The sequence below is a fragment of the Herpailurus yagouaroundi genome, unplaced genomic scaffold (assembly GCF_014898765.1).
Source record: "Herpailurus yagouaroundi ecotype Mexico unplaced genomic scaffold, PumYag 196, whole genome shotgun sequence".
NCBI classification, from domain to species: domain Eukaryota; kingdom Metazoa; phylum Chordata; class Mammalia; order Carnivora; family Felidae; genus Herpailurus; species Herpailurus yagouaroundi.
In genome coordinates, this window is record NW_024412427.1 from 3,605,965 (window position 1) to 3,628,725 (window position 22,761).

At 45.1% G+C, this 22,761-nt stretch overlaps 1 long non-coding RNA gene across 5 annotated transcripts in view; it reads left to right on the forward strand.

Annotated features, from left to right (window-relative positions):
• The window catches only part of LOC121012175 (uncharacterized), a 135,403-nt gene extending 112,854 nt beyond the window's left edge, over nt 1-22,549 (forward strand). For all 5 annotated transcript variants that reach the window (XR_005781986.1, XR_005781984.1, XR_005781985.1 and 2 more), the window contains one exon: nt 22,356-22,549. This is a non-coding gene — a long non-coding RNA (uncharacterized LOC121012175). The remainder of the gene's footprint in view (nt 1-22,355) is intronic.
• The last annotated feature ends 212 nt before the right edge of the window (nt 22,550-22,761 follow it).

The following is a 22,761-nucleotide window of genomic DNA, read 5'->3' on the forward strand; positions in this document are numbered from 1 at the left end:
CCTACGATTGTCTCAAAGTTAAGTATCTCTGTTCTTAGTCGATAATGATTACCAACGCTTGACCATTTTACTTCTTCTGTGTTGATGAAGTGTTGCAAACAGAATGAGGAATTTGGAAAGTAAGAAGAACCAAGACACTATCATCCCAAACTAGCACATGTGAACATTTAATCATTTGCTTTAAATATTTCTTAAAAGGATAAGTAAAATGCTATGCTTCGTGTCTAAGTACCCTTTGCCCCCTCCTCAATCCTATTCTCCAGTCCTCCAGTCACCCCTGTCCTCAGTTGACATATTCTTCCTGCTCATGTTTTAATACCTACATTACATATGGATGTATTTATAATCTCTCTCTTTGCCTTTGTGAATTTAAAAAATTAACATAAGTGGGGCACCTGGGTGGTTCAGTTGGTTAAGCATCTGACTCTTGGTGTTGGCTCAGGTCATGATCTCTAGGTTCATTTGAGCCCCACATCAGGATCTGCACTGACAGTGTGGAGCCTGCTTGAGAATCTCACTCTCTCCCTCTCTCTGCCCCTCTCCCGCTCTCACGCGCTCTCTCTCTCAAAAAGAAATTAAATAAGGGATACTGTGCTGTAAACATTTTGAGACTTGATTTTAAAAATTCAAACATTAAGTTAAAAAGTTTTTTCAATGTTTATTCTTGAGAGAGGGAGAGACACAGCATGAGCAGGGGAGGTGCAGAGAGAGAGGGAGACACAGAATCCGAAGCAGGCTCCAGGCTCTCAGCTGCCAGCACAGAGCCTGACGCGGGTGTCGAACTCACAGACCGCGAGATCGTGACCTGAGCCAAAGTCAGACACTTAACTGACTGAGCCACCCAAGAGCCCCCCAAACATTAAGTTTTAGAATTTCCTCCATGCTGATGACATAGATCAAGTACATGCATTTTAGCTGCTGTGGCTATTCCAGCACAATTTGCCTCTGTGTTTTTCTATTGAGGGATTTTTAGGTTGTCCATACTTTTGTTTCTGATGACAAACAATCCTGCATGGAAACATCTTTATACCTTTCTCCTTGATCACACATATGGGATATTTGTATGTCTTCGGTCTTTACCAGATACTAACAAATGGCTTTCTAAAGAGGCTATCTTGTCATGTGGCAGGGAAGTTCTAGAATTGGGAATCAGGTTACCTAGTTCTAGTCTAATTCTGGCATCAACTCACAATATGCCCTCCAGCTTTCCCTTGCTTGCCCTCAGTCTCCCCATCTTTAAGATGAAGATCTGGACTAGGATATTTCTACAGTTCCCTCCTCCTGAGCTGGTTCAAAAAGGTGTTTTGTGGAAATATCTGCTCTCCTAGAAACAAAGAAATGTCCCAGAGGCAGGTTTTCTGTAAGCCCTAGAAAGGGGTTTATTGTGGAAGGCACTTGACACTTGGAGCTCCTACCAACTGCTGGGCACTTTTGTTTTTCATTTACTTGACTCATGAGATTAAATGGCTTGCTCAAGACCACAGAGCTAGGATGAGCACTGGGTGTTGTATGGAAACCAATCTGACAATAAATTTCATATTAAAAAAAAACCCACAGAGCTAGGAATGATCAGAACTGAGACTTGAACCTAGGACTTGGGGTTTCTAGAGCCTGAGTTCTGTCTATCATGCAAGATGCTTTTGCTTTGCCACAGGGCAAGTTCTCTCACAACACCCGTTTGGGTTGTTGAAATGGTTTTATTCTTGGGAATCAATGGGCAGGCCATCAATGCCAAGGACACCTTCCCTGGACCCTGCCCCAGAAATGCAGAGCTGAGCCTTGTAGACATGAGGAGGGTGTAAGAAAGAGCCCTCCTTTGGAGGGAAGGGAAGGAGCAGGTGGGACTAAGCCAGAGGCTGAGGACACCACAAAAGCCTGAACTCTGAAGGCATTTATCCTCTGACCACAGCCAATGAACCAGTGAGGAATCGGCATCAATACGAAGCAAATTAAACACCAGCTCCAGTTAATTAGTAAGCACAGCTGCTTGCTTTCCTGCATTCAATTTCAGACTCACATTATGAATTGCCTCCCTGGAGAAACCAGCCTCCTCCTCCCCAAAGAAGGCCTTGATCCAATAAACCAACTTTTAACCCAGCAGCATCTTTCAGTCGAAGGACGATGGCAACTTATCTCTGGGTCCTAGCTCTGTGGTGACACAAATTCTCTAAGCTGCCCAGTCTCACTCAAGGTTAGTAATTAAGGCATAATTGAAATGAAATTAATTGCAATAAATGTGTAATTAGCACAGCCATTGATTAAGGGCATTTGAAACACAGTCTGTGCATGAGACATTGATTGCCATGCTTTTTTTTTTTTTTTAATAAATGTAATTGCAGTGATATCTTTTGTTACTCCAGAAGGTCTTTTTTTGTGTAATGAATTTCCACAGGAAGGACTGGCCTTGAAGCCATCTGACTTCCTGAAATTCAGAGATATATAGAGAATATTCCAGGCCCCAGATGTGTTGGGCACAAGCTCTTTTGCCCAGATTTTGTATAGGATCTGTTTCAAGGTGGCCCGCTGGCCCAAAGACATCTTTGTTCAAATTAGAGAAAGGCACGCTTTCTCATGCCAGGTGCATAGCTTGGCCAGGGGGGCATGGGCTGTGTTTTAACCCTCACTGTCCCATCCAGCTAGGCAGTGCAGTGAACAACTTTTACATCCATACACAGCCAACTTGATATTCTTCTCCATGTGGAGCGATATGATGGGAAGGCAGAACCAGACCTTACTGGCTTGAAGCTTGTCTTGGGAACAAAGCCTACAGGTGCCTTCCGCCCCCTGGCCACCTTAATTGGTTGGATGTTATGCAGAAGCTGTTAGCAGTAGCCATAAGGGAAGACAATTGGACTGGGCTGGGTAAGGTGTGGTAGGATGGGGTATAATCTGGCCACAGGACTGGGTGGTGGGCAGGCAGTAACAGTCATGGGCAGTCTGTGGTCCTGACTGCACTATTGGAGGAGGCATGGTGACTTTAAGACAATCAGGCTGGTATTCATATACAGGGATCAGATGTGGCAGAAGGGTGGACGAGACCTGCCAAGGAGTTGGTGGGCAGTCGGACTGTGGTCACCTGGGGTCCCAGACTGAGTCTGGGACAGTGGGGTCCAGCTCTGCGTCTGTGGAGGGGGATACAGTATGTCAGTGCAGCTGATCTACTCCGGGCCCCTCTCCTGGATGGGGCTGAAGTTCAAGGTCGAATGGAACAGTCAGATGGCCTGCCCATTGACTCCCAAGAATAAAATCATTTCAACCACCCAAACGGGTGTTGTGAAAGAACTTGCCCTGTGGCAAAGCAAAAGCATCTTGTCAGGGACAGTCAGGCTTTAAATAATCAAACAGACTTCCATATCCCCCTAATTATAGGGTGGAGCCAGGTGGGCTACATGCTCTCTGTTTGCCTCTCCAGATCCACACTCTACCTTCCCCCCCTCTACCCTTTCTCTGTGCCCTGGAAGCTGATCACTGTGGACTGCATCAATGGCTCTTCTGTCCTCTGCTTTTAGGTTGGGGTGTGGGCCAGTGGGGCTTGGCCAGAGACCAGAGGGAGGGAGGGAAATGGGGTATTTATTCCCCCAGATCACTGGAACTTGGCTGTGTCCTTACTGAATGGTACAGCTCTCCACTCAGCTCTCAGGTTCTGGTACAGCTTCCTCCCCACTAGGCCAAGGGGTGTTAATGTTGCCCCACTGTTTCTGGCTCTGGAGCACCGCCTAAGCCACTCTGTGTTTCCCTTCACCTTGACTTATCTTTGTAAATGGTCTCTTTTAAACCTTGGGTTACTCAGCCTGGCTGTGCCATATGTTTCTTCTGGGGGACCAACTGGGTTGGTAGAAATACAGGGGACTATGAGAAGGGACCATGAGGAGCACTGGCTTGCTCTGGTGTGCATGTGTGTGCATGTGCGTGTGTGTGAAGGAATGCTTGTTTGCAATTAAAACTGCTATTTGAAAGAGGAATAAAGGTTAAGCAGATGTGAGAAAGTGGGAGATAAAAGCAATTTCCCTGAAGAGGAAGAGCAGTGCAAAGGCCCTGAGGTGGGAGGGGAGAATGAAATGTCCTTGAGGCCTGGAAGGAGGCTGAGTTCCTGCTGGCTTACGTTGCCTCTTCTGGCCAAGATCAGGGGCAGCTCTGGTCCCTGAAGCTTGCAGCAGCCTTCTAGAAGCCAGAGGCCTTTTGGACACAAGCATCTTTGACTTTCAGGGTTATATACCCTATCTGGGGTCCGGCCTAAGCCCCTGTGGCATGACCTAGAGGCCTTTCAGCCATTTCCTCCAGCAAGAGAGTCTCCCTTTTCCTGAAGTCTACACACATCTTTTGATGTGCTTCCTAAGGGCACAGTAAGCCGTGTGTCCTTGACCCCCTGGAACCAGACTTACCTAAAAATGAATCCTCTCTACTCTGGGCCTGCTACAAGGTAGACACCTCTTGGAGCCCCATTTTCTCACCTGTAAAATGGGGACAGTAAAACCCACTTACACAAGACATCTCTCAGCTCTCCTACCCTCTCCCGGCCTAGTTCTGGACTTCAGAAGCCCAGTCTCTCTTGGCTGGCTGCTGCAGTCTCCCACCTTCAGATTTGATCTCACATGACCCCCTGCTCCATGTTTTCAGCCAGGTTGCTCCTTCTGAAATGTTTGATCTCATAACACCCATAACAGTAATCCCTCCATGGCTCCCTAGGGCTCTTGGCAGTGGGGCACCAGATACACCTGGAAAGTTTTTATTTTTTAAAATTGCGGTGAAAACACATAGCGTAAAATGTAACTGGCTCAATTGGTTAAGCATTTGACTTCAGCTCAGGTCGTGATCTCACGGTTCATGGGTTTGAGCCCTGCATCAGGCTCTGTGCTGACAACTCAGAGCCTGGAGCCTGCTTCAGATTCTGTGTCTCCCTCTCTCTCTGCCGCTCCCCTGCTCATGCTCATGAGCATGTCTCTCTCTCTCTCAAAAACAAATAAACATTAAAAAAAATTAAAATTAACTTTAAAAAGTACTATTTTAACCATTTTTAATTATGCAGTTGATGAATGTTAATTATATTTACATTGTTGTGCGACAGAACACCTCTTCATCTTCTACCCATAAAACGGCTCCCCGTCCCCTTCCCCCAGCCCCTAGCAGCCACCTGTGGATTTGATAGCTTGAGGTACCTCATATAAGTGCAAGCATAGAATATTTGTTTCAGTGTCTGGCTTATTTCACTCAACACGCTGCCCTCAAGATGGAGGTGCTCGTCCCTTTTGTGGCACGTGGCAGAATCTCCTTCCTTTGAAGACCGGATAATATTTCAGTGTTTGTGTAGACCGTATTGTCTATCCTTTCATCCACTGGTGGACACTTAGGTGGCTTCTACCTCTTGGCTACTGTGAGTAATGCTGCTGGGAGCAAGCATGGATGTACAAATACCTCGTTGAGACCCTGATTTCAATTGCTGTGGACATATATCCACAAGTGAGATATATTTTGAGCAACCATCATACTGTTGGAAAGGCCTTAAAAATATGGCTGCCTGGGTCCACCCTGAAAGATGCTGACTCAGAAGGTCTGGAGGTGATGTGGGGGGAGGGTCGGGGGAGTTGAGACTCGAGTCTAAATTCCTGAGCTTGGTATAACAGACTCCTTGGTGGTCTAACTCCCTAGCCTCTGCCACGGTCCTCCTCCTCATATTTACAGTCGAGAAATATCCATCTGCTTGTCTTGCTGGACACATCAGGGACCTTCATTTCTCCAGGCCTTTGCACACGCTCTACCTTCCAGCCAGAGTTCCCCGTTTCTCTTCTGTGCCTGGAAAACCTCAGTTCATTTGGCAAAGTTCAGCTCAGATAATGGTCACCTCCATTAGGAAAGCCCTTCCCTTCCTGGTCGTGGCTCCTCATGGCCAGCAGCCAGACTAAGCCCCACAGAGGAGGGCACAGAACCAGTTCAGTCCTTGTAATGTCCACACAAAGAGCCATTTTTTTTTTTAATCTTCATCAGCAGCTTTGGAACAAAGTTTGAAACACACACATATGCCATGGTTGCCATGGTTACTATAAAGGCATTCTAAATGTAGATGATTGCATAATCAGCTGGAATAACTCTTCTGGGGAAAAAAAAAAAAGTTTTTGACCCTCCTCTTGCAATGAACCCAAGGACCGTGGGTGGTGATGCTACATAGAATCACTGTGGAATGATGCCTTTGGGCCGGGGGAACTGTAAGACTTGCCTTCAAAGTGCCCCATGCCACCAGCCAGGACAGAGCTTTCATTCGGCAGATGGGTAAAGGAGGCCCAGAGAGGAGAAGGAACTTTCTCTGAGTTCCAGAGAGCGAGAAGCTGAGCCAGGACAGGCTCCAGGTCACCAGGGGCAGGGCGCCGTGGGGGCAGGAGCTCTGAACTGGATATGAGGCAGACTTAAATATAAACCGTGGCTCTTGGAGCTTCAATTTTTAAACTTGGGATGTTACTTGTATTAGTTAGTGTAATTAATGCTGGTTGCTATAACAAACAACTCCAAAATCTCAGTGGCTTTTCTTTTCTTTTTTTATCAAAAAAATTTTTTTTAATGTGTCTTTTATTTTTGAGAGAGCAAGAGACAGAGCATGAGTAGGGGAGGGGCAGAGAGAGAGGGAGACACAGAATCTGAAGCAGTTTCCAGGCTCTGAGCTGTCAGCACAGAGCCCGATGTGGGGCTTGAACTCAAGAACCGTGAGATCATGATCTGAGCTGAAGTCGGATGCTTAACTGACTGAGCCACCCAGGCACTCCTCAGTGGCTTTTCAACAATGAAAGTTTTGTGTTTTTTGCTTATGATACAGAACAATTGGGCGTTCGATAGATGGGCTCCCATATAGTGACTCAGGAATCCAGGCTCCTTTCATCTCTTGGCTCTGCCATTTCCAAGGATCCTGAAGAACAGGTGACAAAGGGCCTCCTTCTGCAAGGTGGAGACAGGGTGACAAGCATAGTGGATCCATAAGAGGCAACAAGAGAAAAAGCTATCCTCCAGCCAGAAATATCTGCTAGGATTGCTACATTTTGAGGTCTGTTTATTACTTCAGCCAAACTTAGCCTCGTCTAATATAAAGATTGAAAGTCTCTGGAGCAGAACAAAGAGATGATTACCCATCTTGGGGACCTATTAAAGCCTTCCGCTTCTGCCTGGCTCCATCCCCAGATGCTTTGTTGGAACTTACCTTTTAGGGAGGCCACAAGATGGAGGGAAAGATCAGAAACTTTGAAATCATGCAGACCTGAATTTTATCTTTGTTTTATTAACCATGGGATCTTGGGCAAGTTATTTATCTTCTCAGAGCTTCTATTTCTTGGTCAAAACAGGGAATAATTAATAAAGATGCAAAGATTAAGTGAGCCATATATAGAACAGCATGTGCCCATAGTAGGTGCTCAATAAACATGCTCTTTATCATCTTTCTGGTTCTAAGACATTTTCAGAACCTAGAATCTACTGGCCCTTTAAAACTGGGACCACTTGTTCCTCCATACTGTGCCCTCACCTCTTGCATCTTCACCTCTTTTTATCCTCAGCCTGATGGCTGTACTTTGGGCATATTCCATGAGAGAAGCTCTACCTTCTTAGCCTCTGCCAGCACCCCAAGCTCTATCCTGGGATGCCGTCAACCCCAACAGGACAGAGTTGGCTGGGCTGGTGGACAACTCTTAGGTTCCACGGGCCAAACCAGGCAGTGTATGGAAGCCAGGAGGTGGCTGGATTTCATTCTAAGTGCAACCAGAAACCACTGAAGGATGTTACAACCTGAGAGAAGAATGACATAATTTACATTTTAAAAGAGATGCTGGTGTGTTTTCCCCACCCCCCTGCTCAGTAGAGAATGAATTGTACAGGTGCAGGACTGAAAGCAGGGAGATCTGATAGTGTGGGAGTCGTTGGGGTGGAGGGAGGTAGGCAGATTTAAGAAACATTTGGAAGGGGGAATCAATGAACCTTGAGGCTGGGAAGTGTCTCAGAACACAAGGAGCTGAAAGTGATCAGAGGGCCTAAGAAGGATATGGAGGGTATGCAAGAGAGATTTGAAACATGGAACATTGTTATTTTTCAGCAAGGCACAACAATAGCAGTGGTATCTAAAGGTTCAGGTACAGAAAACTCCACTGAGCTAAAGAAAGATTTCAATCTATAGCTGGAAAGCCTTCCTATATAAATAAGAAAAAGAAGCCATCCCATAGTCACTGCCAGGAGAAATTTTAAATTTCAAGGATAAAGAAACAATCTTACAAGTGTACTTGAAGGTAAACATTTTCAAAAGAAACAAGGGGAAAAAACCAGACTGATTTGACTGCAGATTTCTTCACAAATATTAAATACAGAAGAAAAGAATCAGAGGCAAAGCTTTGAAGGAAAAGTTAACCCCAAAATTCTGTGCCCAGGCAAGAGGTCATTTATATTGGATGACAACTTAAAAACATTGTTAGGTATACAGAGACAGAGATTTTATCACTTGCATATATTTTTTTTCTGAAAAAAAAAAAAGGCTAGAAAATGCATTTCAAAATATCAAGGTCTGAAGCAAACACTTAAAGAATGGAGAATTCAGATGGCGCCTGGGTGGCTCAGTTGATTAAGCATCTGACTATTGGTTTCGGCTCAGGCCATGATCTCAGGGTTCATGAGTTTGAGCCTCGCACTGGGCTCTGGGCAGAGCCTGCTTGGGATTCTCTCTCTCTCTCTCTCTCTCTCTCTCTCTCTGCTCTCTGTCTTTCTGTGTATCCCTTCCCTGCTTGTGCTGTCTCTGTCTCTCTCAAAATAAATACATACATTTTTTAAAAATGGAAAATTCAAGATATCAATGGCGGGCAGTAAGAATAGAAATAGTTTAAACCTAGCATCAATCTAAATAGATCTTTAAATGAAAATCAAATGTCATAAAGAACTCTTGAAACAATGAAAATAATAATAGCTAATGGTTGGGGACCACTTCCTATATAGTAGGCACTAAATGCTCTACCTGTATTAATTGATTTAATTCTCATATCTTCTGAGGTGGGCACTTTTAGAAACTCTAATTTGAAAAATGAGGAAGCTGAATATAGAGAGGTTAAGTAATTCTCCCAAGGTTATACACACATGAACCCAGGAAATCTGACTCCAGAGCTTGTGTGGCCAGTTATACTCCTTTCTGTATATACTGGAGGGAGAGGGTAATAAAAATAAAAGTAGCCATGGGGTGAATCTTGCAAATCTGTGTAAATAAAGATTTGCACAGGACAAAGTTCTGGTGGATGTTCAATCGAGATACCTTCCTACAACAAACACATAATAATCTTGAAAGAAAAAAATATTTTTTAATGTTTATTTATTTTTTTAGAGAGAGATAGACAAGAGTGCAAGTGCAGTGGAGGTTGGGCAGAGAGAGGCAGGGACACAGAATCTGACGTAGGCTCCAGGCTCTGAGCTGTCAGCACAGAGCCCGATGGGGGCTTGAACCCATGAACAGCAAAATCATGACCTAAGCTGAAGTTGGATGCATAACTGACTGAGCCACCCAGGAGCCCCAAGAATAAAAAATAGTTTTAAAGTTTGGGTTATTTGACTTAGGAGTGCTACCTCTGTAATTATGTCCTAAGAAATAATTAGAAATATACCCAAAGGATATTTTGTACAAGGATATTTATTGCTGCACAAATGACCAACAGTTTATAATTAGTTCAATTCAATAACTTTTTTTTAAATTCAATAAAATTTGATGCTAAACATTCATATGGCAGAAAAACATGTAGTCATTCACACTATACCATGGAGGAAGATCCAGAGACATGAATTAGGATATAGATTCAGACCCAAATTAACAATGAATTAAACACAGTGGACGTTTCCTTTTCCCTCATGCAGAGGTCTGGAGACGGTCAGTCCCAGGCTTGCAGCGGCTCTGCTCCATGAGGTCACTAAGGGACCCAGCCTCCTTCTATCTTGTTGCTCTGCCTCTGTACAGCATGGTGCAAGGCCGCCCACATTTCATCCTCATTCCCTGAGAGGTAGCTGAAAGTGGCCAAAGAGAGCAATGGAGGGCATGTGTCTTTTAGTGCAACATTTGGAAATAGTATACACATCACTTCCACTGGTTAGAACTGGGTCACATGGCTACCCCCTAGCTGCAAGGGAATCTGGGAAACGTAATTTTTTTAAAAAAAATTGCTCCTAATCATCAAAAACTTGGGAGGATTCTGTTAGTAGGGGGAGAATGGGAGAGTGGATGTTGGAGAGCAAACAGCACCCTTTGACTCAGCACAGAAACCAATTTTACAACATACCAAATGAGAAAAGCGGGAAATAAAACAGGATCAGTTTTACATGTCTGCATGTACCCATACAAACAATTCTTCTCCCCCTACCCCCCCATATAAACAGTGGTTATCTTTGAGAGCTGGGGTTGTAGATGATTTAACTTTTCTTCTTTGTGCTTTTATTGTGTTCTCCCAATTTCCTACAAATTAACTCTCTCCCCCATAGTCAGAAAAACTCAGCATAGATACATTAAAAGAAGTAATTTAGGAGAGAAAGCAATGTGTGTTGTGTCTGAGGCCACCTCTCCTTTCTTCTCTGACTTAGCTCTGCTGGGCCTCTTTTGTTGGTGGATTTCTCATTTCTCATGCAAAGGGATGGCATTGTCTATTCTATGCCTCAGATAGGAAAGCCCAGAGTGGGTTGTCAGTGAGTTTATTTTAGTGTGATGCAGGCACTTTTCTGCCAGGAATACAGCCAGCCTCAAATGTGGCCTTCTCCTTCAGGGGGATAATTAAGAGCTGTTCTCTGGTTCTCAGGAAGGAAGCATGAGCTCCTGCACAGAGATGGGAAACAAAGGGGTAGTTCAACAGAGGATGGCTCTGGAGGATGGTGCAGGAACCGCAAAGGAGGAAGTGCTGAAGAGGTTGTGCTGCACAACCCTCCTGGACCTCCTGGAGCCTAAGACGTGAGGGGTTTGGGCAAGACCTGCTTCTCCCTGGGTTCTGGCTTCTTACCTGATCTTTCCCAGAGCGGGGACAGTTCTGACTCCTCCGCGCTTCGTAGGATTGGTTGTCAGCTTGGCCTTTGGTCTAATGACAGTGTCTCAAGACTCCACAAAAACAGGGCGAGGGCCTCCTGTGTGTCAGGCATTGTTGCGGCTGACAGGAGTTTAAGGTGCTGCTCTGCCTTTCACCCACCGCGTGATTGCAGAGTACTCACCTGTTCTGTGCTGCAGTTTCCTCACCCCTGAAGCAGGACAGTACAAACCCTACCTCACAGGATGGGTAAGAGGATGAACTGAGCTGAGGCCTGTGAAGTGCCTCGTGTGTGTCTGGTGCGGACGAGGACACCGGATTAGTTTGCTGGGGCTACCACAGGCCGGATGGCTTAACCAGCAGCGCATCGCACAGCTCTGGAGGCTGGAAGTCTGAGATCAAGGCGTTGATGGGGCTGGTTCCATCTGAGGCTGTAAGGCAGCACCTGTTCCGGGTCTCTCTCCTTTGGCATGTAGGTGGCTGCCTTCTCCCTGTGGCTCTTCATATTGTCTTCCCCCTGTGCCTGCCTGTGTCCAGACATCCCCCCTCTTAAAAAAATACCAGTCTTATTGGGTTGAGACCCACTCGAAAGACTTCATCTTAACTGAATTACTTCTGTAAAGATCCTGTCTCCAAATAAGGTCACACTTGAAGGTGGGAGGAGGTTAGGATATCAGCCTATGACTTTTGGTGGGAAGACAAATTCAACCTGGAACGAGCAGCTCTAGGGTCTAGAGCAGAACACTGGAAATCTTGGTCATTATTGTCACCAGGTCTTTGTGAGCTTTGACATGTCACCCTGCCCCAAGCCATGGCACTGATTTCCTGGAAAAGGGGACAGCAAAGTCTTTCCTGCCTCAGACACGATGGTGACACTCCTGTCCATCTCCCAGAGCTCTATCCTGGACAGGTCAATGTGCCAGCAGTCTCTGGAGTGCTGGCCAGCTTCTGCCCTCTAGGGCCATTCCTGTTCAGCAACTTCTCCCTCCTTCTAGGAGGTTGAAAATTTCATTTATTATATTCATTTACTTAACCACCACTTCTATCATGCTTACAATGTGCCAGACATTATTCTAAGCGCTTTACAAATATTAACTCATTTAATCCTCCTAACAACCTTATGAGGCAGGTACTGTTATTACCTCCTAGATGAGGAAATGGAGACACAAGGAAGTCATATAACTCACCTGAGATTTCATGATTAGTAAGTCATAGAGCTTGGCTTTGAAGCCCTGTGGAGTTTTGTTCTGAACAGCTACACTATGAAAAGGAAGTCAAGTGGCAGGACTATAAACTTTGGAATCAGAGAAATGTGAACTTGGATTCCAGCTGAGGGGCAGTAGAAATTTCCACCACTGCCTGTTTCGTCTAAACCTTTTCTGAGAAGAATGGGCTTATCCTGTACTTCTCTTCATCACATTCCCTTGTGTCATGCCAGGCTCAGCTGATTGGACTGGGGTGGACATGTGACTTAAGGACACCCCATCTGTTGGCTGAGACCCATGATTTGGATGCCCAATCAGATTTCATTCTCAGACATTTGGCTAAGATGCTTGAGCAGTGACCATGGGAGCTGAAACCTTTAGTCAAAAGGTGTTGTTGGGCTGGAAGGGTCCTTTTGGGTCATGTGCACTCCGGGGTTAGAAGGCTCTGGAGGACAGGTGTGGGCAAATGGAGGACTGGGTTCAGAGATGGAGAGAATGGAACAGGGCACAGAGAGATACAGAGATCCCTTGTACTAGGGTAGAGATTGTCCCCAAGACACACACACACACACACACACACACACACACACACACACACACACACACAGTTGGTGCTTCTCCCCTTCATTGGGCAGGCACCCCATCCCTCAATCCCTCAAGATCCTGTGAGTGTTGGCTTCTAATGCCTTATAGTTGGTCCTTCTTCAGAGAAACCCTTGACTTAATGACTTCCCGGCCACGTTGGTTAGTTCCCCACCCTCAGCCACCGGCTGCCAATGACTGACTTACATGGGGTACAAAAAGCCAGCTTCCTTTATTCAAGAGGGAACCAACTTTGTGTTTCCATTCATGCTCTTGAGCTCCCTGTGAGATCAGGCTGAAGCTTGGTTTCCACCCAAGCTGGTTTCCACCTTGCTTAGCTCTCTTTTTTCCACTTCCTTGTCCTGCTTCCTTCTCTCTCTTTCTCCTGAAAGCCCCTTCAGTAAGTCATTTACACAAGAATCTCCCATCTCAAGGGCCAGATGGATTCCCAAGAAAAAAAGAGATACTGTTGTCCATAAGATTTCGTTTTGTTGTGTTTCCTATCCCAAAATGTTGGGTCATCTACTTTCTTTATAGTAACCCCTTTTTGCTTGAGTTAGCATGAGATCTCTGCTTCTTGCAGCAAAACAAGTCCAAATTGTGTGAACTCAACCATTCTCAAGTTCCCTCCATTAGGAAAATGGTACCCATTATTCTTATGATTTCAGTGCTTGCTGTGGTGACTTACTAAGAGAATGCATGTGACAGCTGCCAGCATTGTGATTGGCTTAGAGTAGGCACTCTATTAATGACTTCCCTTTTCTTTCATAATATTCTCTTCCTCCCTGTTCAAGTCAATTCAGGGGGAGCACAAGGAGAAATTACATCAGAGAAATATATCATATATCAGCACGACTTTCAAAGCAACATGGAAATGTGGGTGTTCGGAGAGGTAATGATTTAGAGTCCCAAAATTCCAATTTCAACTCTTTAGCCCATTGCTTCTCAAATTATTATTAAAAAAAAATTTTTTTTTTCAACGTTTATTTATTTTTGGGACAGAGAGAGACAGAGCATGAATGGGGGAGGGGCAGAGAGAGAGGGAGACACAGAATCGGAAACAGGCTCCAGGCTCTGAGCCATCAGCCCAGAGCCTGACGCGGGGCTCGAACTCACGGACCGTGAGATCGTGACCTGGCTGAAGTCAGACGTTTAACCGACTGTGCCACCCAGGCGCCCCATCAAATTATAATGAGCATATAAGTCGCCTGGGGATTTGTTAATATGCAGGCTCTGGATGGAGCCCGGGACGCTGCCTTTGTAACAGCTCTAGGCAGTGCCCATGCTGCTGGGCTTTGGAATAGCACAACTTTGAGTAGCAAAACTTTAGTCTGTCTTTGGTTCCAGAGTGATATTTTTTTTCTTCCCCAAACAGAAAACCTGAATGGCAGGCTCTTCCCTTTCCGTTTTATTTTGCATGTCTTGTGAGATGTGGTTCTTGCCAATAAGGAGGTCTCAGTGGTTGAGGTGTCCTTTGGAAAGCTGTCCTTTGTAAAGTAGAGCTAAGTGTAGGACATATGGAGGCTGATGGGGGCACTTGCTCCTGGAGAAAGGTGTAGTGGAAAAAGTCAGGGAGGCCTCCTTGGAAGAGATGGGCTATTAGTCTATCACTCTGTGTAGATACTTCCTGATTCCTATCTTTCTGCTCCTTTAAGCAAGGACCATGCACTAGAAACACAGGGCTGCTGTGATGTCACTGTTGCCTGCACTCTGGTCCAGGTGCCCTGCCGTCTGAACAAGACTGTCCACACCTGAGCCCAGCATATCCCTTTGGTCATGGCCTTGGGCCTCCCGCTCCCTACATGTTAGAAATCCTAGCCTGCCTGTCCATGATTCAGGGCCTGTTTTTACACTGCATTTATAAAGAGAAGTTCAGAGAGTTCAAGATACAAGAGAAAAATTTGTGTTATTTCTACAACATTTACTGCAATTCCCCCTTTTATTATAATCCTGGACAAGTCCTTGCAAACATTCCCCTTTCCACACTGAGATTAATTTTCCTTATTCATGGCTGCCAGCAACGTAGGTAGGTTTCTTCCATCTGCTCATTTTTCCTTTGCCATTCTCCTTTTTTTGCCCCTCTTCTTCCCTCAGGGTTCGGAGAGTGGAGGCGTTGTCTCAGAAGGGCCACTGTTGGCCGGAGTAGGGGGAGGGAAGTCTGTTGCTAAGCCATCTTCTGTTGGCACATCTGGGAGTTTTCACTTATAGTCTAGAAGTAACTGGACAGAGAACAGGTCCTTAATTGATGAGTCCTTTCCTTAACTTATGTTGAGAATGTGCCAGAGATGTGCCAGGCCCTGCTCTCGGTGTCACGGACACAGCAGTAATCAGGCAGGGTTCCTAACCTGACACACTAGCTGGGCATGTTACATGTTCCTTATCAGTGGGGGCACCTAACACACACACACGTGTGTATATACACATGCATGTACACACACACACTGATCTTCACCCTCCTCAGTCTCACTGTCTTCAGGGAACGGCCTCTGTCCCAGGCCCAAGGAGAACAAAAGAAATTCCTAGAAACATACCTCACACCGACGAGCATGGCTATTATCAAAAAGATAAGAAATAACAAGTGCTGACAAGGATGTGGAAAAAAAGGGAACCTTGGTATACTGTTGGTGGGAATGTAAATTGGTGCAGCCACTGTGGAAAACAGTATGGAGGTTCCTCGTTTATTTTTAAATTTCATACAATCCAGCAATCCCACTTCTGAGTATATATCCAAAGGAACTGAAATCGGGATCTTGAAGAGATATCTACACTCCCAGGTTCATTGCTTTATTATTCACAAGAGCCAAGATAATGAAACAACCTGATGTCTGTCAAAGGATGAATGGAAAAAGGTGTAATATATAGCAATATTATTCAGCCTTAAAAAAGAAGGAAATCCTGCCATTTTTGACAACATGGATGAACCTGGAGGATATTATGTTAAGTGAAATAAGCAAGACAGAGAAAGACAAATATTGTATGATCTCATTTCTATATGGAATATAAAACAGCCAAATCCATAGAAGTAAAAAGTAGAATGAAGGTTGCCGAGGGTGGGGGCAGAGGGAAATGGGGAGATGTTGGTAAAGGGGTACAAAGTTTCAGTTATGCAGGATGAGTACGTTCTGGAGATCTAACGTACAATAATATGACTCACTATATTGTGTACTTGAAGTTTGTTAAGTAGGCTTAACCTTAAGTGGGCTCACCACACACCAAGAAGAAGAAAATGGTAACCCTGTGAAGTGATGGACATGTGAATCAGCTTGACTGTGGTGGTCGTTTCACAAGTTATCTGTATATCGAAACATCAAGTTGTACACCTTAAATACATACAATTTTAATTTGTCATTTATACTTCAGTAAACCTGTTTAAAAAAAAAGCTAATACACTTCAAAAACTTAAATCTGGAGACATTTTGAGAACAAATAAAGTGAGAGCCACAGGGAATGTTTGGTATCATCGGTCACAGAAGCCAAAATGCTGGGGACTTACTTGATGTGGGAGAGGGGACAAGCATCCCCTGGAGGATCTGACGCCTCGGAGGAAGAGTGCTCTTGATAGGTGGCCATGAGTTAGATCTGGGCACGGTGTGCTTAAAGACAGAATTCCACGCACCACAAGGAGAGGCTCTTGCCTGAAAACTGATGGTGAATACAGACAATGCTCCAATCCCTGTGGAAAATGATTGCACTCAGCTCCCTAAATTCTGTGTTTCTCCATATTTATATATGCTGTTACCCAGTGAATACCTGATTAAGGAATGCAGCTGCCAAATGAATACATTTGTTGCTCATCAAATGGCACCATAAAGCCAGTGATGATGGGGCTTATTAAAAACCTTCTTTCACTCAGTGAAAAATCCCCCACATGTCCCAGCCAGTCTCAATATCGCAGCTAATGAAATGGGTAACCAATACACAAAGAGATGTATTCAAGAGCAAATTAACTGCCTCAGGAATATGCATCATAAAGATTGCAGCCTGGAAAATAAATAGACAGTGTATTGGACAAATTGGCCTCGTGTTTAAGTGTTGATGGGTTGGAAATATTGGTTTAGCTTCTCGATAGAAGCAGGCAGTATGGGATCCTGGAAGGCAAACATTAGCAATGAAAAATCAGGCTGGGGACCTTCTAATTAGCTAGAACTGGGGAAAGGTGTGAGGAGTGACAAACATTTATTGAGCCACTTCCTGAGAGCCAGCCAGGCCTCGTGCTGGCCCTTTATGTATGTTGCCACTTAGTCCTTTTGTCGCCCAAAAAGGTAGGAGCCCTAGATTTTTGGCTTCACCTACCTGTGACCACATGATGAGATTACACAAAGAGATTTTGTTTTCTCTGTCTGTGCAAACTATTAGTGCAAAGCTTCTATCAGATTCTTTAAAAATACCTCCTTTAAATTGCCCCTGGGTACTACCAGTCTCCTGAGCCCTTGCTCATGATTAAAAAAAAATTTTTTTTTCCCTTTGTTTCTTGTGCTCCAAATTCTTGTCCTGCTATCCCACTGCCTACTCTGCCTTGATTCTTTTCTGGGAAGCTTCCAGATCAAAGGGAAGCAGCAACCTGAAGGCTGAATGACCATTCCTACTGTGGCTCCTCCAAGACCCAAGGTTGAGTATTAACACTCGTATCCCAGTCTCTAAATGCAGGAAATACACACACACACACACACACACGCACACACACACACACACACTCTAAGGGGGAAGGCAGTAGTGTCGGTTTCAAGTCATGTGGATGTGGGCCCTGTGATCTCGGACAGGCTACCTGATCCTCTTGAGCCCCTGTTACCCCACAGGAGAGGTAGATGATACTGCCTTCCTCAAAGGTCAGTTTGGAGGAACCGATGAAATAACGTGTAGAAGATTCTAGAGTCCTGATCTACTGCATGATTTTCATAGGCCTTCCTTCTTTCAAGAAGAGACAGCCATGGAGTTAGTTGAAGGGAAGGTCACTGCAGCTGTGGGGCCCCGCTTCCCTATGAGGGACTAAATGAGCTGACTTAATGTGCGGGGAGACCACAGGGAGACAACACCAGCAGCCCCACCTGCTGGAACACGTGCCCTCTGTGCTTGCTTGGGCAGCATTTTCATGATTATGCTTATTGTTTTATATTAATATATTTAATATAATGTTATTATATTTCGTTAGTTTGAGCCTGATTTTTATGATTGTTTTAAAGAAAAACTAGTGAATTGTTTAGACATATCCCCTGATCCATTACAGGCTAGCCAACAGTACATTTCCATTTGAGGTTAACAGACTCTGAAGACCTGTAAAAGGGCTGTGCACCTCATGTATTTGTTGGTGCATGTTCTAGATTGGGCTCCCCCAGAAGCAGACAAAGATATGCATGTGAGTAGTTTTTCTGGGAGGGGATCTGAAGAGGCAACCAGGAAGGTTGGACAGGGAAGGGAATGCATAGGCTGTCTTATTGAGCAGGTTACTGCCATTGGCCACTGGGAACTCCTGATGGGCAGTTTAGAACATACAGCATGGTTATGCCCCCCGAGGGCCGAGGGAGCCTGGGGTGTTTTTGCGCTAACTTTGGTGAGTTGTTGCTTGAAGGCTATTCCTGGGGACATTTATTCTCCAGCACTTCTAGCCTGCACACAGGGGATACTCAAGGGAGGGATGCAGGTACTTGCACTAGGAAGCCATCACCTTGCACAGGAGTGGCGAGTGCCGAGGGGATGTGGGTAAACGCTGATGGTGTCTATGCAAATTTAAAAATCTGGGGTCCATAGCACATCCTACATTTTCAGTGATGTGTTTCTGTATTTGTCTGTCTTTTGCTACAAGCTATGAGCTGTCTGAGGACAGAGGCATCTCTTGTTTTCATCCCCACTGTCCTGCAAACAACTGCTGACTGACTGACTGAATGATTGAGGGAATGAGCGATTGAAGACTTGAAAACACAACAGGACTGAGATTGCAAATCAAATGCCTGCAAGAGCCTGGAGGGTCATGAGTCAGAGAGGCAAAAATAGATCCTGCTTTTGAGATGCTCACAGCCCAGGGGAGGCAGACCTACTCCATGACAACACAAATGTTTAGGGTCAGTGGCATTCCTTTACTCCTGGGCATGGAGCTTGACTACATTTCCCAGACTCCCTTGAAATTAGGTGAGATCACGTGATTGAGTTCTGACCAATGGAATGTGGGCAATATAGACCAATTCCCAGCATGGTTTGCAAAATTTCCTATGCAGTTCTCAACTTTCTCTCCTTTTCACCATCCACTGGATACATGGAGAGAACTCCAAGCACTGAGAGGAGGGTGGAGCCACAAGAGGGAAAGAACCTGGGTCTCTGAATGACTGCCCAGAGGAGAAATTTCCACAATTCTAACTGACCTGTCTTGTATCCTGATGTCACTGAAATGGGTTGTTTTTTACATCAGTTCCCTGGTCTGACTGACATAGTGCCCTAAGGGAACATGTCAGGAAGAATGCTTTGGGAACTCCTTGACCTTCTTAGAGGAAGGCTCTCTGCTGGGGGAAAGGTCAGACTCCTACTCAGGGTTCATTAAGGAAGCTGTAGGCTCTCTGCCAGGACAAGAGAAGTATGGAGCTGGGGAGTTGGGCAGATGTGCTTCCACGTATGTTAAATTAAACCCAGTCAAATGGATTTTGTGACGCTCTTTGGGGAGGACAGAAAGAACTTCAGGCAACAATACTTACCCCAAATTGTTGGTGAGAATTGCATTTCTCATCCTCCAGGGATTCTTGGTATGATACATCCCAATGGCGTAGGGTCAATTCTACTCCTTCTGGGGTAGTGAAAGACTATGAGTTACTTTTGGAAAATGGTTCTACTTCTGAGAGCCACTTTTCCTGCTCACTGTGTGAACAGTTAACAGTGGCACTGAAGTTCACAAGGCAAGCAAAGATCACTAAGTTTGAAGCTCTACCATCAACTTCTTTCCTGCCCTGGGAGATCTGGGACAAAGAGTGTATATTCTCCTCTTGGTGCATATCTGCTTCAGAAGGAAAGGGGAAGTGGTTCAGTCCCTCATCATTTGAGGCGAATGTGCCCAGCCTCTTTGCTGAATGTTTACATTATCTGTATGTAGGGAAACCAAGAGGAGAATTCAGAGAATATGGTCCTGCTTTCCTCAAGGATCATATTACAAGATTCAGCAACTAAGTGAGGCTCACCCTCATAAGATGAAGGTTCTCAGGGCCTTCAGAGCCTCAGAGCCTCAGAGCCTATGGGGGCTGGAGAGCAGGTGTGGAAATCAAGGCAGCTCCTGAGGGTAGGAAGCAGAGTCCCTGGGAGATGGGATTAACCTCTATATTTTTAAAAGTTACTTTGTACCTCTGCTCAAGATTGAAGTTCCAGAGAGAGAATCCAGCTATAGAAAGCATGAGACAGCACAGAGGACTCCCAGAGACATTTAGTCTTGTAGGGCTCCCCAAAATTTTCTAAGGAGATGCTCAGTTTTTGCTGATGCTACTGCTGGCCGAGAGAAGGTAACCTTTGCCATTCTCATAAGAGTCATTATAGTCTCCAGGTGTGCTCCCCAACCCCCTGATTATTCTGGACACTCTGCCAACAAACCAGTAAAGTGCAGCTGTAGTGCCCTTCTGAGTGATGGCTGTGAACCTGGGAGATCCAGAGGTGAATTTTCTAGACATAGCTCACTCAGCAGGTCCAGGCGTCGGTGCTGCCTGAGGTCTATTCCTGGGTGGGAATTGGCTTTAGTCCTATTTGATTCTTCCTTCCCCCAACAGGCAAACAGCTCATCATGTAGGGCCTTTTTGTTACAGATTGTGGCAGCTCCACTGCCAGGTACCTCTGTGTCTCTTAAGATTCAATAATCCCTAAAAAATAGTAATAATAAAATAAAAATAAAAATGAAATAGTCCCAAGGCAATATTTGAGCCTAGACGTGAGAGTGGTCGGGGCGGTGATGGCCCCTGCCCATGATGAGAGAGGGGCATCTGCAGGGATGTGGGTGACCAGATTATTCTGAGAGGAAGCCCCTTTTCTGGGGTCTCCAAGTGACTAGGGACAACAATTTCAGAAGAGCAGCAAATTCCAACCTCTCTGAACAAAGAGGCACTGGATTAGCTTGTTGAATGCATCAAAAACAAGTCTTGAGATCTTAATGTTTCACCAGGGCCTTCTAACACTTCATTGTTTGGTCATCTGGGCTGTGCCATCAGGAGGCAGTCATCTCACTGCACACAGACTAATTTCTGCCTATGGGCCAGGGTGGAGCTTCTAGAACAGAGAAAAATCAAATCAGAGCACAGTTCGCCATGGGAGGGAGAAGGAGAAGGTTTTAAAAGGTGATGTTTTACTCCCTCTTTAAATGTTCATTAGTGTGCTATCCAAAGGCTTATTTACCTCTTAAGGCATTTATGAAGCGTTTTCAATGTGTGAGGCATTGGAGGGGTGGATGAAAACACACATAAGGTATGAGCCTCACTCCCAAAGGAATTATAAACTAGGGGTAGTGATAATAGGTAATGTTCATGTGCTATATAGTTTGGAAGGCTTTTTTGGTGAATATTGTAATGCCACTGATTATAAGTACTGTTGAACAGTCAGCATTTTTCCCGAGTGCATCAGGAAACTGAAGCTCCGAGAGGGCAACAATTTGACCAAGTTCATGGTCCATACAGCTTGTCAGAAAAGAGACTAAATTTGAACTTGGATTCTTTGTCTAAATCTCTTGCCTCTTTAGCCAAGGAGACAGACACACATGGTGAAGTGATACGAGGGACTGTATGAATATTAGAAAAGAGGAAAGAGTCTCCAAGATGCAGGGATTTTTTAAAATGTTTTATTTATTTTTGAGAGAGAGAGAGCGCAAGCGGGGTACAGACAGAGGCGATGGGGACAGAAGATCCGAAGCAGACTATGCCCTGAGAGCAGCAAGCCAAGTGCAGGGTTTGAACTCACAAACTGCAAGATCATGACCTGAGCTGAAGTGGGACGCTCAACAGACCGAGCCACCCAGGTGCCCCAAAGATGTAGGAATTTTTAAATGTTTTTTAAACGTTTATTTATTTTTGAGACAGAGAGAGACAGAGCATGAACGGGGGAGGGGCAGAGAGAGAGGGAGATACAGAATCGGAAGCAGGCTCCAGGCTCCGAGCCATCAGCCCAGAGACCGACGCGGGGCTTGAACCCATGGACCGCGAGATCGTGACCTGAGCTGAAGTCAGACGCTCAACCGACGGAGCCACCCAGGCGCCCTGATGCAGGAATTTTTAAAGACAGATGAGGTGTACTTGTGTGCTTGGGGTCTTCAAGCAATGAAAAAATTATGGTCAAGCTGCTCTACATGGGAAAATGAGAAAGATTATTTTTTAGAAATTTGACGAGGAAAAGAGCAAGGAGGAGGAGGACACTGAGGAGGAGGTATGGAGAGAGAAGCCTTTAAGATGGTTTTTGTCTGGGGACCATTTAAGGTGATAGGATAGCTCCAATGACTTTTAAAAGCAGCCATGCCTAAGTGCTGTTTTATTCACTTGCTGTTTTGTATTATGTGTCTCCTGGCCATGGCCTTCCAACATCTTTGGCAAAATGTTCTACATTCTTGCTTTTTTATCAGTGGGATTTTGAAATTGAAGATGGGATTATTTTCACCTGTGGATCAACTTGGTGTAGAACAAAGATGGCATGTAGAGAAGCAGGAATCCAGAGGCTGAGGTGAGCATCCATTCATTTATTCATCCATCTGTCCATCCATCCATCCATCCATCTATCCATCCATCATCATCCATCATCCATCATCCATCCATCCGTCTATCCATCATCCATCATTCACCACCCCTCCCTCCATCCATCAGCCATCCATTCACAATCATCCATCACTCACCCATCCATCTATCATCCACCATCCATCATTCATCATCCATCCATCCATCCGTCCACCATCCATCCATCCATCCATCCATCACCCATCCACCCATCATCCATCCATCCTCCATCCATCCTCCATCTGTCCTTCTATCCAC